This window comes from Lissotriton helveticus, chromosome 4_1 (assembly GCF_964261635.1).
Source record: "Lissotriton helveticus chromosome 4_1, aLisHel1.1, whole genome shotgun sequence".
Taxonomy (NCBI): Eukaryota; Metazoa; Chordata; class Amphibia; order Caudata; family Salamandridae; genus Lissotriton; species Lissotriton helveticus.
In genome coordinates this window covers 2,087,211,571-2,087,224,226 of record NC_136063.1, presented here as the reverse complement: position 1 = coordinate 2,087,224,226, position 12,656 = coordinate 2,087,211,571, and positions in this window count along the sequence as shown.

Genomic DNA, 12,656 nt, shown 5'->3' with positions numbered 1-12,656 from the left:
TGATACCGTTGCTTAACCTGATTGCATAGTTTGGCATTGCGTCCATCTCGTACGCAGATGACACTCAGCTAATTCTCCCTCTTGACAAAACTTCCACAGCAGCTGAAGAAAAATTCCAGAACTGTCTATTCACAGTCAGGGACTTGATGAAAACAAACCACCTCAAATTTAACAGTCAAAAAACAGAGATCATGCTGCTTGGTAAAGCCAACATCTTCATGCCCAAACAATGGTGGTCGACTGACACAGCACCACCCCTTAACACAGTGGACAATGTGAGAAATCTAGGGATTCGATTCAACCGTGCACTGTCCTTTCACCAGCAAGCCCTCTCAGTGGCAGGCAAGTGCTTCCACTTGATAAAAACCCTCACATTTTTTTTCGACCTACTTCCTGTCACAGCCATAAAAACAGTGGCAGTAGCCAAAATATGGCAGCCCAGCTGGTATTAAAACTACCTAGGATGTCCTCTGCAACAGCAGTACAAAAAACCCTCCACTGGCTGCCCATTCACAAAAGGATTCTCTTCAAAATCCTAGTAATCATTTTCAGTAGCCTAAAGAATACAGGATCCAAATACCTAAGATGCAGAATCAAACCATACATCACCTATCGGCTTCTGCGATTATCCTTGGAAAATATCCTGGAGGAAAGTCAATGGCGGTCCTTGGAACTAAGCCTGGAGTAGATGGGCACAGTTCGAACCCATGTTCATGAAACTGTTTAAAACCTGGATCTTTGCGGCCCCTGACCAGTAAGTGCTATCACTTATCTGACCTTTCTACCTGATTGTTATCACTAATTTTTCCCACAGCCCTGCCAGTTTCCAAAAGTGCCAAGATGCTCCTTTGAGTGAACGTTGCACTCTATAAATGTTATCATTCATTCAGGGCATCTGAACAGGGACTGCAGCATTTCTTCCACATAGTCCCCAACACAGGTTATGGCTGGGGACTCCGGGATCCCCAAGATACACAGTTTTTGCATCTTGACCTGATATATAGGTCTTTTTTCTTATTTCTGATAACTTCGAATTTTACTGCATGGCGGTACCTTCATCCTCTAGTGCATATGTGCCCTGCTCAACCACGGCGATTCGTTCATCATGGCCCGAGACCCTGTCTATGAGTCTGTCCAGTCTGTCTGACAGAGAGCCACCTTTGACATCGATGGCCGAAAGAGAATATTTGAGGTCCTTAAACATCTTGCAAATGTTCGGTTTGGGTGTGGACATAGCTGCCATGGTTATTTCTGGCTGTTCTTCATCTGGGGGGAAGACCCCCCCAGGGTGTGTGCACTGTTCAAAGGATAGTTTTGGTTGCCTCGCATCCACCTTCCCCATTGTAAGTGGCTGTCCTCGAGCAACAAAGTATGAATTTCGTTTTGTTAACTGTGTCTATTCTCTGGGTGGCCAGAGGCTTCTCAATGTGGGGAGTTGTCCCTTGAAGCTGCTGCAGCGTTATCACATGGGTGAGGGCTGCATATGAGCTTGGCCTTACTCCCAGTGAGGAGAAGGAGGGCCGCCATCGAAATCTGCTACTGAGGCAGCATTTCCTTGGGCCTATGTACAGCTCCTAGCTCGGTCGGGCGTGATGGTTTAATTGACTGTGGGGCCCATTCAATGTTTAGGTGTTTCATCTGATACCTGGCACTGTGGGGGGCAAGTGCACACTTTTGCCTGGTCCCCTTCTCTCTGCTGTACCGCACACTGATTGGGCTGGGTTACTCCCACCCCTCTGCACTTGGTCTGAGATCCTGCTCTGGGCCCGGTTCCGGTCTCAGGCGGGCAGCCCCACGAAGCAACTACCTCTCTGCACCTCTGCAACAGTCCTCAAAATACCACCTGCACATTCTCCCTTGTGGGCTGCCACCCAGGCCGCTGCTCTGTATCAGATAAGGTTGGAGCAGGGGCCACTTTGCCTCCAACACTCAGGTTCCCACTGTCTGCAGTGTTCCTGCATGTGTTTGTTCCTACCGTGCCCCCCTCCCACTGCAGCCATAACCTTCTTGGTCGTGGAAGCGTGGGACCCACTCTGCTCTGGTTTAGGCCACCGGCCTGGTAGTCCGCACCAGGGCAGATGCTCCGAACATGATCTCGAACCTTCCCCGCCAAGAGCTGGCCACCTCTAGGCTCATGGGCCCGCCCTCGTCCGGTTGCCTAGTGGTGTTGTCAGAACCTAGTCAGGCGTTCTCGGTCCCGGCTGTCTCTACCTGTGTTTTGTCAGGGGGATTATGTGCTCCTCTTGCTGGTTACTGCAGCTGATGCTGCTCGTGTTGTCAGGATCTGCTGTGCTGGGCGACCTCCAGCTGATCTCACTCCAGCTCTGTTCTGCTGCCTCCTCACCACAAAATCCAGCAGGCCGCCACAGGAGCAACCGTTCCTTCTGTGATTTTTGGGCCTTCCCGGTTTAGGTCCTGCCGCATCGGGGCTCATGGGTCTGCCTCTGCTGGGTCGCTCAACAGTGTTGTCGAGGTCGGGCGGAGACGACATCACTTCCAGTAGAGCACCCCAATCTCTGCTGCCTCTGCCTGTGCTGTGCTGGGCAACCTCCCAGCTGATCTTACTATGGTCTCGATCCGCCTCTTCTCTCTGGGCCCTCTAGGGGAGCAGCCACATGCATTGCTGCGGTCCCACAGCGGCTCGGGTCCTGCGGCAGAAGGGACCTCAGGCTCACCTCCTCTGCACTTCATTCAAGGCTGGTCAGGAAACCGCTACTGCCTTGTCTGCTCATGGTCCTACCCAGATGCGGCCTCAAGATCTGCAAGCCCCGTGTGCCTCTGCTCTGCTCACTGCTGTGCGCGGGGGTCTCTTTCTATGCTGAGGAATATTGGGGGTGATTGTCGGTGCCAAACGTTTCTTCCTGTTTCCCGGTCAGCCATACTCGGCAGGGGAAGGCGGTGGGGCCAACTCGTCCTCGTGGTGATGTCTGCTCGGTGCCCCTAGGACAGCTGTAACCTTCACGGATTGATGCGGACCGCCATCATACCTGACTCGTGGCTTTGCGTCACCTGTCTTCAGTGCAGACCACACTCCACAGCTGTTCGTGGATGTGATTACTTAGTGCCACAGGTGTCGTGCAGCATTTCCCTGCATTTGGGTCTTACGATGTCTACCCAGGCTGCTGGATTTATGACGGATCGTCTGTCCAGTCTGGAGAGCCTCACAGTGTGGTGACCATCTTGAAGCTGGCTCTCTAGCACCCCCAAAACAAATTACGTTTCTTTGCCTCTGTGGGGAACCTGGTTTCATGTGCTTTAATTTAATGATCATTCCATGATAATTATGGTAGCTTTGTGGAACAAAATACGACAACTCATTTTGGGGAGTCTTGATTTGATCTGATTGTGGGACCAGACATACGTGGTGCACTCTTACAGATTTACACATTATAAGCTCTGGGCCATCTACAGATGCATGAACAATTCAATATGGACATTTTAAAAACACAGATGACAAAACATATGAAGAGTTGTGACATAGGTGAAAACAATGCAATAAAGCATTATCTACATAATGTCAACTTTAAAAAAAATACAATTTCTAATGAATAACAAAACTCTCATATGAAGTATAAAAACATAGGCAACAAAACATGAAACCATAGGACAGTATCTGCATGATATGAACGATATACAATCCGCAATAAATAGTAGCACCATGACATCATATGTGCATTACCAATTAAACAAAAAAGCTTACGTAAAAAAAAGATTTTCCTGTCAAAAATATCTAAGCCCACTCCAAGTGCATGCTATCCTGGGCCAGGGGAAGCTCTGCGCAGTATATGGACTAAGTTAGCCTGATTTCTGCTAATGTCAGGTCTGGCACAAAGGTAATGGTAATAGATACTAAAAAAAAGGATAATTTGAGTACCACAGGTCAGTGCCAGGAACCCTGTATCTACGACCCCCCACCGCTACAACTCTGCCAACCTCCTCGCACTCCACCCCAGGAGAAACAACAACTGCAAGAGATCAATGCCGAACACCACCCATGGCTAGTTCTCCTGCTGACACTGATGACAATCCTTCACCATCAACAGCCCCCCCACGACACCTGAACCCATGACAGACGCCCGCACCGCTGATGCCTGGACTTGCATACTCCTCAACGTCCACTCTCTCCACAGACACGCCACGGAGATCTGGGACCAGCTCGAAACCCTCTCGCCAGACATCATCTTCTTCACAGAAACATGGACCAAAGCCACCTCAGCCCCGACATCGCCACCGCCATCCCCAATGGATACAAGATCCAAAGTAAGGACTGCCCCAACTGCCCAGGAGGAGGACTCACCATAGCATGCAAGAGCCCCCTCTAACTCTCCACCTACAGCACAAGTGACCCTCTCTCAAACACAGAGCACCTCCACTTCCAGATCCAAACCTGTCCAAGAACCATGCTGCAGAGGACCCTCGTCTACAGGCCGCCCAGGCCTCGCACCTGTTCAGCCACCACCATTGCTGACATCATTGAACCCACACCATCGCCTCTACGGACTACATTCTCATTGGAGACTTGAACTTCCATCTCGACAACCGCAGTGACCCTGACTCCACCATTCTCCTAGACAATCTTGCCAACCTTGGACTGAAGCGGCTTTTCACCACCCACACCCTCGACCCCATCTTCGCAGGAGACAAACATTCATTTCATCCACACCACGCAGCCCCTCTTGACTGACCACTAATGTGTACACTTCTCCTTCAACCTCGCCACCGCACCCAAACCTGCCCCGTGCCCACCACGATGGAACTGGAGCAAGATCACAGAGGAACACCTCAACACCACCCTCCTCCACGACCCCCCCGCCACCACGTCCGAAGCCAACTCTGCAGCCAAAGAACTACACCGCTGGCTCTCCAGCTGCGCTAACAAGCTTGCACCCCTCCGCCACCCCATCATACAATGCCCCCTGAAGGCTGCCTGGTTGACCACCAACCTCCAAGAAGCCAGGCTCTCCTGCAGACGCCTCGAGAAACTCTGGCAGAACAGGAAAACCACTGAAGACGAGAACAACTACAGGAACGCCATGAATGAATACCACCAGAGGATAAGAACCACAAAGCGGACCTTTATCAAGAACAAAATCCACACCAACGCAATTGAAGCAAAATAACTCTTCAACGTCATACAGCATTTCACCAAACCCCCCAGTGAAGCCACAGATGGCACTCCATCCCAGGACCTCTGCAACAAGCTAAGCTCCTACTTCCACCTGAAACTCAAGGCCCTCTACGACAACTTCAGCGAACAGACTCCCGCCACCAGCACCCTCCCCACCACCGACAACCTGCTACTACTGAAGATACCACAACGACCATGAAGAACAGCCACTCAGGAGCCACCACGGTCCCCTGCCCACCGCACATTTGCCACAGAGTCACCGCCGCAATAGCACCCGAACTAGGCCAGACCATTAACGCCTCCCTCCAATCTGGCATCTTCCCTGACAACTGGAAGCATGCAGAGGTAAAGCCCCTCTTCAAGAAATCCTTGGCGACGCTACGGACCTGAAAATCTACCGGCCCATCACCACCCTCCCCTTCGCAGCCAAAGTCATCAAGAGATTCATCAACGCCCAGCTGACCACCTTCATCGAACTGAACGCCATGCTTGACTCCTGCCAGTCCGGATTTCGCAGCAACCACAGCACCAAGACCGCCCTCTTCGCCGCCACCAATGACATCTGCATGCTACTCGATCAGGGCCAGACTGTGGCCCTCATCCTACTAGACCTCATCGCAGCCTTTGACACCGCACTCACTCAGCCAGACTCCACGATGCCAGTATACAAGGAACACCCTCAACTGGATCCGCTCCTTTCTCTCCGACAGAACCGAAAGGATCAGACTCCCTCCCTTCCTCTCTGAACCTACAAAGGTCATCTGTGGAGTACCCCAAGAATATTCGATCAGCCCCTTGCTCTTCAACATCTACATGGCCCCTCTCTCTGCCATCATCAGACATGATGGGCTCAGCATAGTATCATACACCAATGACACCCAGCTCATCCTCTTTCTCACGAAGAACACCTAAGACACCAGACTCAGCTTCCAAGAACGTATGAAAGACGTCGCAGCCTGGATGAGCGACAGCTGCCTAAAACTAGACCCGTAGAAGTCTCAGGTCCTTGTCCTTGGACCCTCCCCCACTGCGTGGGTTAGCTCCAGGTGGCCCCCTGCCCTCAAAAACACACCCACCCCAACAGACCACGCCTAGAACTTCAGCATCATTCTAGACTCCTCCCTCACCATGACCTGCCAGACCAACGATGTCACCTCCACCTACTTCAACTCACTCCGCATCCTCAGCAAGACCTTCAAAGACCGTCACCCACGCACTCATAGCAAGCAGACTGGACTACGGTAATGCCCTCTACGTCTGAATCAGCAAAACCCTGCAACACAAGCTCCAAACAATCCAGAACACCGAAGACAGACTTGTCCCTGGAGCCCCATGACACAAGCACATGACCCAGCACCTACGAGACCTCCACTGGCTCCCCATCAAGACGAGAGTAACCTTCAAGCTACTCACCCACACCGACAAATCCCTCCACAACATCAGACCCAAATACCTGAACAAAAGAGTCTCCTTCCGCATACCCAAAAGGAACCCCCACTCTGCCGACCTCGCCCTGGCAGATACCCCACGCATCTGCAGAGCAGGCGGAAGAGCCTTCTCCTACGTCACAGCAAAGACCTGAAACGAGCTCCCAGTCAATATCAGATGCTTCCCCACTCTGCACACCTTCAGGAAGAACCTCAAGACCTGGCTCTTCAACTGATCCGGAGCTGCCCCCCCCCCTATTCATTGAGAGCCTCTCAGGTGAGTGGTGTGCTTTATAAACCCCTGATTGATTGATTGATTGTTTGTGGTGGGGGCAGTTAACAGCACCGGCTGGCTCATGTTCTCTGGGGGTTTTAGTTTTACTCAAGAGCTGTTTCAGTTTATCTACAATAGTACAATGGATCTGCACAATGGGGATCTCCCGCATAGATGTATCTATGTAAGGGGCTAAGACGTCTGAGAAAGTATTGTCGATCCTTATCATAGCTTCCTGATTGCCTATAATGGATGGGCATTTTGGAGCTCCATGATTGTTTCTAACTATCGGTTGGATTGGGTTTCCTATGTTAACATTATTTCCCAGAGTCCAGGATTCGAAAAAGGGATTATTAAGCGCAGTGGGAAATGATCACTGTCATCTCTAACCTTTACTTTTAGGTCAATTAAGTTACCCCATGAGTTAACATTAACCATTATGTAATCAATTCTACTCTTTGTAGGACCTCTTTTAAATATGTAGGCACTCATAATTTTCATGGACCGAATTTCCATCTCCCCTACAAAAATCACCTTGATATCATACTAGTATTTAAGGTCATGGGAGGTTGTTCCCGCATACGTTTTAAATGACCTAACTCAACATTATTGTTCTAATGCTATATCTAGGCCTGTGCACAGCTTTATGGAGTCAGTCTGCCATTTACAACTCCAAGGTAATATGTTTAAAATAGTGAATTTTACACAGTAGGTTCTGTCCTCAGGAAATTCTTTCCCAAAATGCATTTAGAAGTTTGTTTATGCAAGTTTATTTACATCTTTCTTACTAATCATCACTAATAGGATGGCCTTAAATTTAGGAGTGCATTGAAAGGCAATTCAAAACTGTTATTGCTCAAAATGAAAAAAGTTATACCGAAAAGATTCCAGAGTCAGCATCTTATTTAGAATTCATACTATACTATTTACTGAGACTCGCTTATAGATAGATTGCAAAATGCCTTAGAGTTCACATATTGAATTTAAGAACAAATCCAAACCAGGACAAGATGAATCTTTGAGCAAGAAATAAAAAGATAATTTCACAAAACTTCCTGCTCCTCTGGCAATAAGGAATACTTCCAACCATAAATATGTTAGAACACACTGGGAGGTACACTAAGTGGATACATAACATTATAGTGTCAAAACAAAGAAATGTTGGGACCTTAGCACCATTTCACACTATCTCACATCCACTCTTCACCATGGCCCACATGCATCAAGCATTTTTGTAGTCGCAAACGGTGCGATTCCTTAAAATCGGCCGTTTGCGAATGCAAAAGTGCTTGTTGGGATGCATCATGCCATTTTAGAAGTCGCATCTTTTTTACGATTTCTAAAATTGCGTTAGCATTTAAGAAATCGCAATTGTGCGATTTCTTAAATGCTATGCATCATTACAGAAAAATATGCGTTTTTTAAAATTGGAAGTGCAAATTACCACGAAGTTCAACTTCGTGGTAAATTGCGAAATTGATTAAAAATGCACAAAAATGCATTTTTTAAACTGTGAAGTTACACACACACATGTCCTTAGGACATGTGTGTATGTAACTTATGCTGAAAAGTACATTTCATGGGTGCAGGGGGGGGTCATTTTGACCCCCCTCTCCACCCTTGAAATGCATTGATGAATTGCAATTGCACATTGCGAATTCGCAATTCCCATTCATTCCTATGGGCATTTTGGCCCATAGGAATGAATGGGAATTGTGAATTCGCAATTTAAAATTCGCATTTTTTATGCATTTCGGTAAAAATAGCGATTTTTACCGATTTGCAAAAAAAATAAGAAAAAATTCATGCATAGGCTTTTGCGAATTCTAAATTGCGAATCGTTATTTTTCGCAATTTAGAACTCGCAAAAGCCGATATTGATGCATGTGGGCCATTGTGTCTTAGCAAAGTTAGGTGGCAATCCCAAAAATTCACGCAAGGTCTTCATATCCAAAGGAAAGTAGAGAATGCAAAGACTACACAGCAAGCATAGCATAATACCGCAACGCCGGGTACCAGATGCCAGGAGTTAGAAGCTAGAAACTGGAAGCCCAAAGCAGAGATTGGCGAGAGTGTTTGGCAAGGATGACAGAGAGATATAGGCATGCAAGATTCTTCTCTGCAACAAAAGCTGAGTCCCTCAGGGCCCCACTCGATCCAGCCGTCCAATTTGATGCTCACATCAATTCAGTGACCTTGTCTGGCACATATAATCTAAAATGCTCTTGTCTTTCTCAGTCCTTGAGGCTTCCAAAACTGTGTGTCATGTAAATGTGCAGACTGGTAAATAGCTCATATTTTCGCCCACAATTCTTGAAAATGTGTCTTTACATCATAGATACTGTTCTCAAAGTAGCACTTAGCAAACAAAAGCCGCACATTTGCGCTGCCAGAGCGGCACTTTTGTGATGCTCTAGAGGAGAAATGTGCAGACCTATAGCTACGAGGTCACACAAAAACACTTTGCTTTGCTTTTCATGGCCTTGTAGATATGGAGCAAGGCAGGGCAGTGCAAGTAACTGCCTTGCCTTACTCTGAGTCAATGAGGCGTTCCATGGGTGTTGCGGTGGGTGTTCCCACAAAACGCCCATGGATTTTGACACGTTACTAGATTTACAAAATCGCATAGATCTGGGAATGCGTCAAAACCATGCACCTCTCCACAGCAGGTTTAACGAGGAGAATGCTTTTTCATTTCTCCTCATTCTTCCTCGTTCTATGTGTTCAATGCAGCACACAAAGAAAGAGGAAAACGCCTCTTGGGATTGTTTATGTGCAGGAAGGTGCCCCTTCCTCCACAAAAATAAATCTGCCAACAACTCAGACACTTGCAAAAATGTGCAACAGTGCCGGCCCTGCGGTGCAGCTGCAAAATGTGCACCAGCGCTGGCTGAAAGGACAGGAATGCACCGTATCTTGTAAATACAGTGCATTCTTGCCCTTTTGAATTCGTCGTAGGGCAGCACGGCAAGAAGGCTTGCGGTGCTGCCCTATGCCAATTTCTTGTAAATAAGCCCCAAAGTACTCAAGTCGAAGGCTTGCAGATATTGCGCTCCTTTTTTTTAAGCCTGGTGTCTTGTATATTAAAGTACTTCCAAATTAGAATCTAAAAAATACGTAAAGTACAATATTTTCTGCACGACTACTTCATGTTAAAATGTGATGATAGAGATACTGCACAGTTTGAATTTACAGTAAACCTGATTCCAAATACCGCTGTGATGTGAGAATAAAAGTTGGTACACATTTGGCTAAAATATGCATGTATCTGCAGTCCTCTTTCATGGCTTGCTTGACGTGCTGAATGTTTCAAAGACCTATTTTATTCTGGGAGGTGGAAAAGGCAATGTTCATAAAATGTCATCACTATGCGCTCATCAACAATTACTGGTAAATATAATTTTGAATGGGATCTGTTGGATATGTGTAGAGTTCTTTTTACGATGAACTTGTATTACTATAGTAGAGTTAACATGTCAAAATGGCTGGATAGTAATAGTATGGAATATGTTGAATATTTTAACTTAAATGGCAGAGCACACTACGTTTAGTTAACCTTGCTGCATATTATTGTCCCACATTACTGAGTGACTCGGGTGGCTCTGAATTCTATCATACTCAAAATGATTATTGTACATCGGCTCGGAGTTCTGTTACCTCTTCACTTATTTGCTTTTAGAATTGGTCATTGACTTGAGATATCTCAATTTTGTATGAAATAAGTTATTTGTTCGATAAACATACATTTATCCCTGTCGCTCAGTGAATACCCCACTAAAATTGAAGGGGTCTCTTTTAGGGTGACCAACTGGCAAGGGTGCAAATTCAGGACAGTGAGTGTAAAAATTCAGGACAAAGGATCAAAATTCAGAACAGAAGGTCAGAATACAGGACACAAATTCTGGACAAAAGGTAAGTTTTACAGACACATCAGTGGAAGTCGCACAATATTACATGAGTAAATAGATAACCAACACAACTACAAGTCAAAATAAGCTTATATTAGGTGGAGGCAACCTTGAACTGCATCTATTGTGTGTGAGTGTAACTTAAACACCTGCGATTGCATATTCCCCCCCAAAAATATGAAAAAAAGATCAAAAGCTGAAGGCTTCTCAGATCTGATCAATCAGCCCAAGGGGATTGGTGGGGGGCACGTGCAAGGTAAACATAAAAATTATATCAGCATGCATGCAGAAACTTTGCACTATTGGAGCAAAATAAATAAATAATAAAGGATCATTTTATTTGTACCATTATCACTGCTTGTGTGACTGTTTAAGGGATTAACCGTGGCTGTACCTGGGTAACATGCGACAAAATGAAACTTCCTCCTCCCCAGAGCTTGGCCCCTGGTGAGGTGACAGGAGTCCATAAACAAAGGCAGTTTGCCATGCCCTGGGCTCTGGCAGGGGTAGCCCCAGCAAATGCTGTCACTGAGCAGAGGGCCCATTATCATTCTGTATGTGATAATTAGGCCGACATACAGAATGATAATGGCTGATAGCAGTCTGTGCCACATCTAGGAGGGCTTCTGCAGGCCACTGCTCACAGCAGAAGCACGAGCTGGTCCCTGCTGTGAGGGTTACAGAATTCTCAGGCTGCTTGCAGGGTGACAGCTCTCTCCAAAGAAACCTTCAGGTGTTAGCTGCGCTATAAAAATTTCTTTAACATAACATAACATAACAATGTCTGGAATTATGGACAAAAGGCATCTGTGAAAGAATTCCTCATGGACAAGAGGCCCAAATAACGGACAATCCATGAAATTTACGGACAGTTGGTCACCTTAGTTACAACCTCCCCCAGACTCCTGTTTGTGAGGAGTATAGACCTGTATTTACAACCTCCCCCAGGATCCTGTGTGTGAAGTGTACAGTCCTGCAGTTACAACCTCCCCCCAGGCTCCTCTGTGTGAGGGATACAGTCCTGTAATAACAACCTCCCCCAGGCTTCTGTGTGTAAGGATTAAAGTACTGTAGCTAAAAGCTCCCCTAGACTCCGGTGTTTGAGGGGTGATGTCCTGTATCTACAAGCGTCGCACCCAAGCTCCAGTGTATTCTGTCAGTATCTTCAGTTTTTCAATTAAAAAATGTTGGCATAGAGGAAAGGCTATATACTTAAAAAAAGGAAAAATATAAAAAAATAATGCTTTCATTTAATCATTACCCGGTTCAAAAAGTCTTTATAAATCTGTGGTCCATTAGAAGGTTTTGCAACTGCATTGTTTCGTGAATTCGGATACTCCGTACCGGACAGTAACAGCCCATTTAAAGCACTGATCATATTACACCTATTTTTGTTTTTGGACTTGAAAAAAATTAAGTGCAAAGTTTTCATGAAAATAAAATGTGGCTGTTTACTGTACTTCTCGTGGAGCCAAATTCCATACCTCACCTCAAGAGGACATTCCAGTCTGTCTCCTTCATCTCAATATACGACACTCTATCTTTGAGGGATTATTTTAATTCCTGTCACTTAAGAGAGATCTTGAGGGACTGCATTCTGTTTCAGATGTAATGATATGATCTCCATCTATGGTAAGGTAGCTCAGTAGTTTGAGCCCCTGTAGCCAAGACCAGTACCTAACATAAAGGTCAAAGGTTAAAATGGTGACAGGGACTTGCTCAACATTTCAACCCTTCAATCTGAAGAGAAATACGGTCATTGATTATAAGCAGCCACGGGCCGTGGAGGGAGTTCCGGTGGGGCAGAAAGGCGGGGCAGGGGAGGGGCAGGGTGGGGGTGCTAAAAACTGGAATATGGATAATTGGAGGCGAGTAAACAATTTAATAAATAAAACAAATTTTGTAGCGCGCCCTGCATC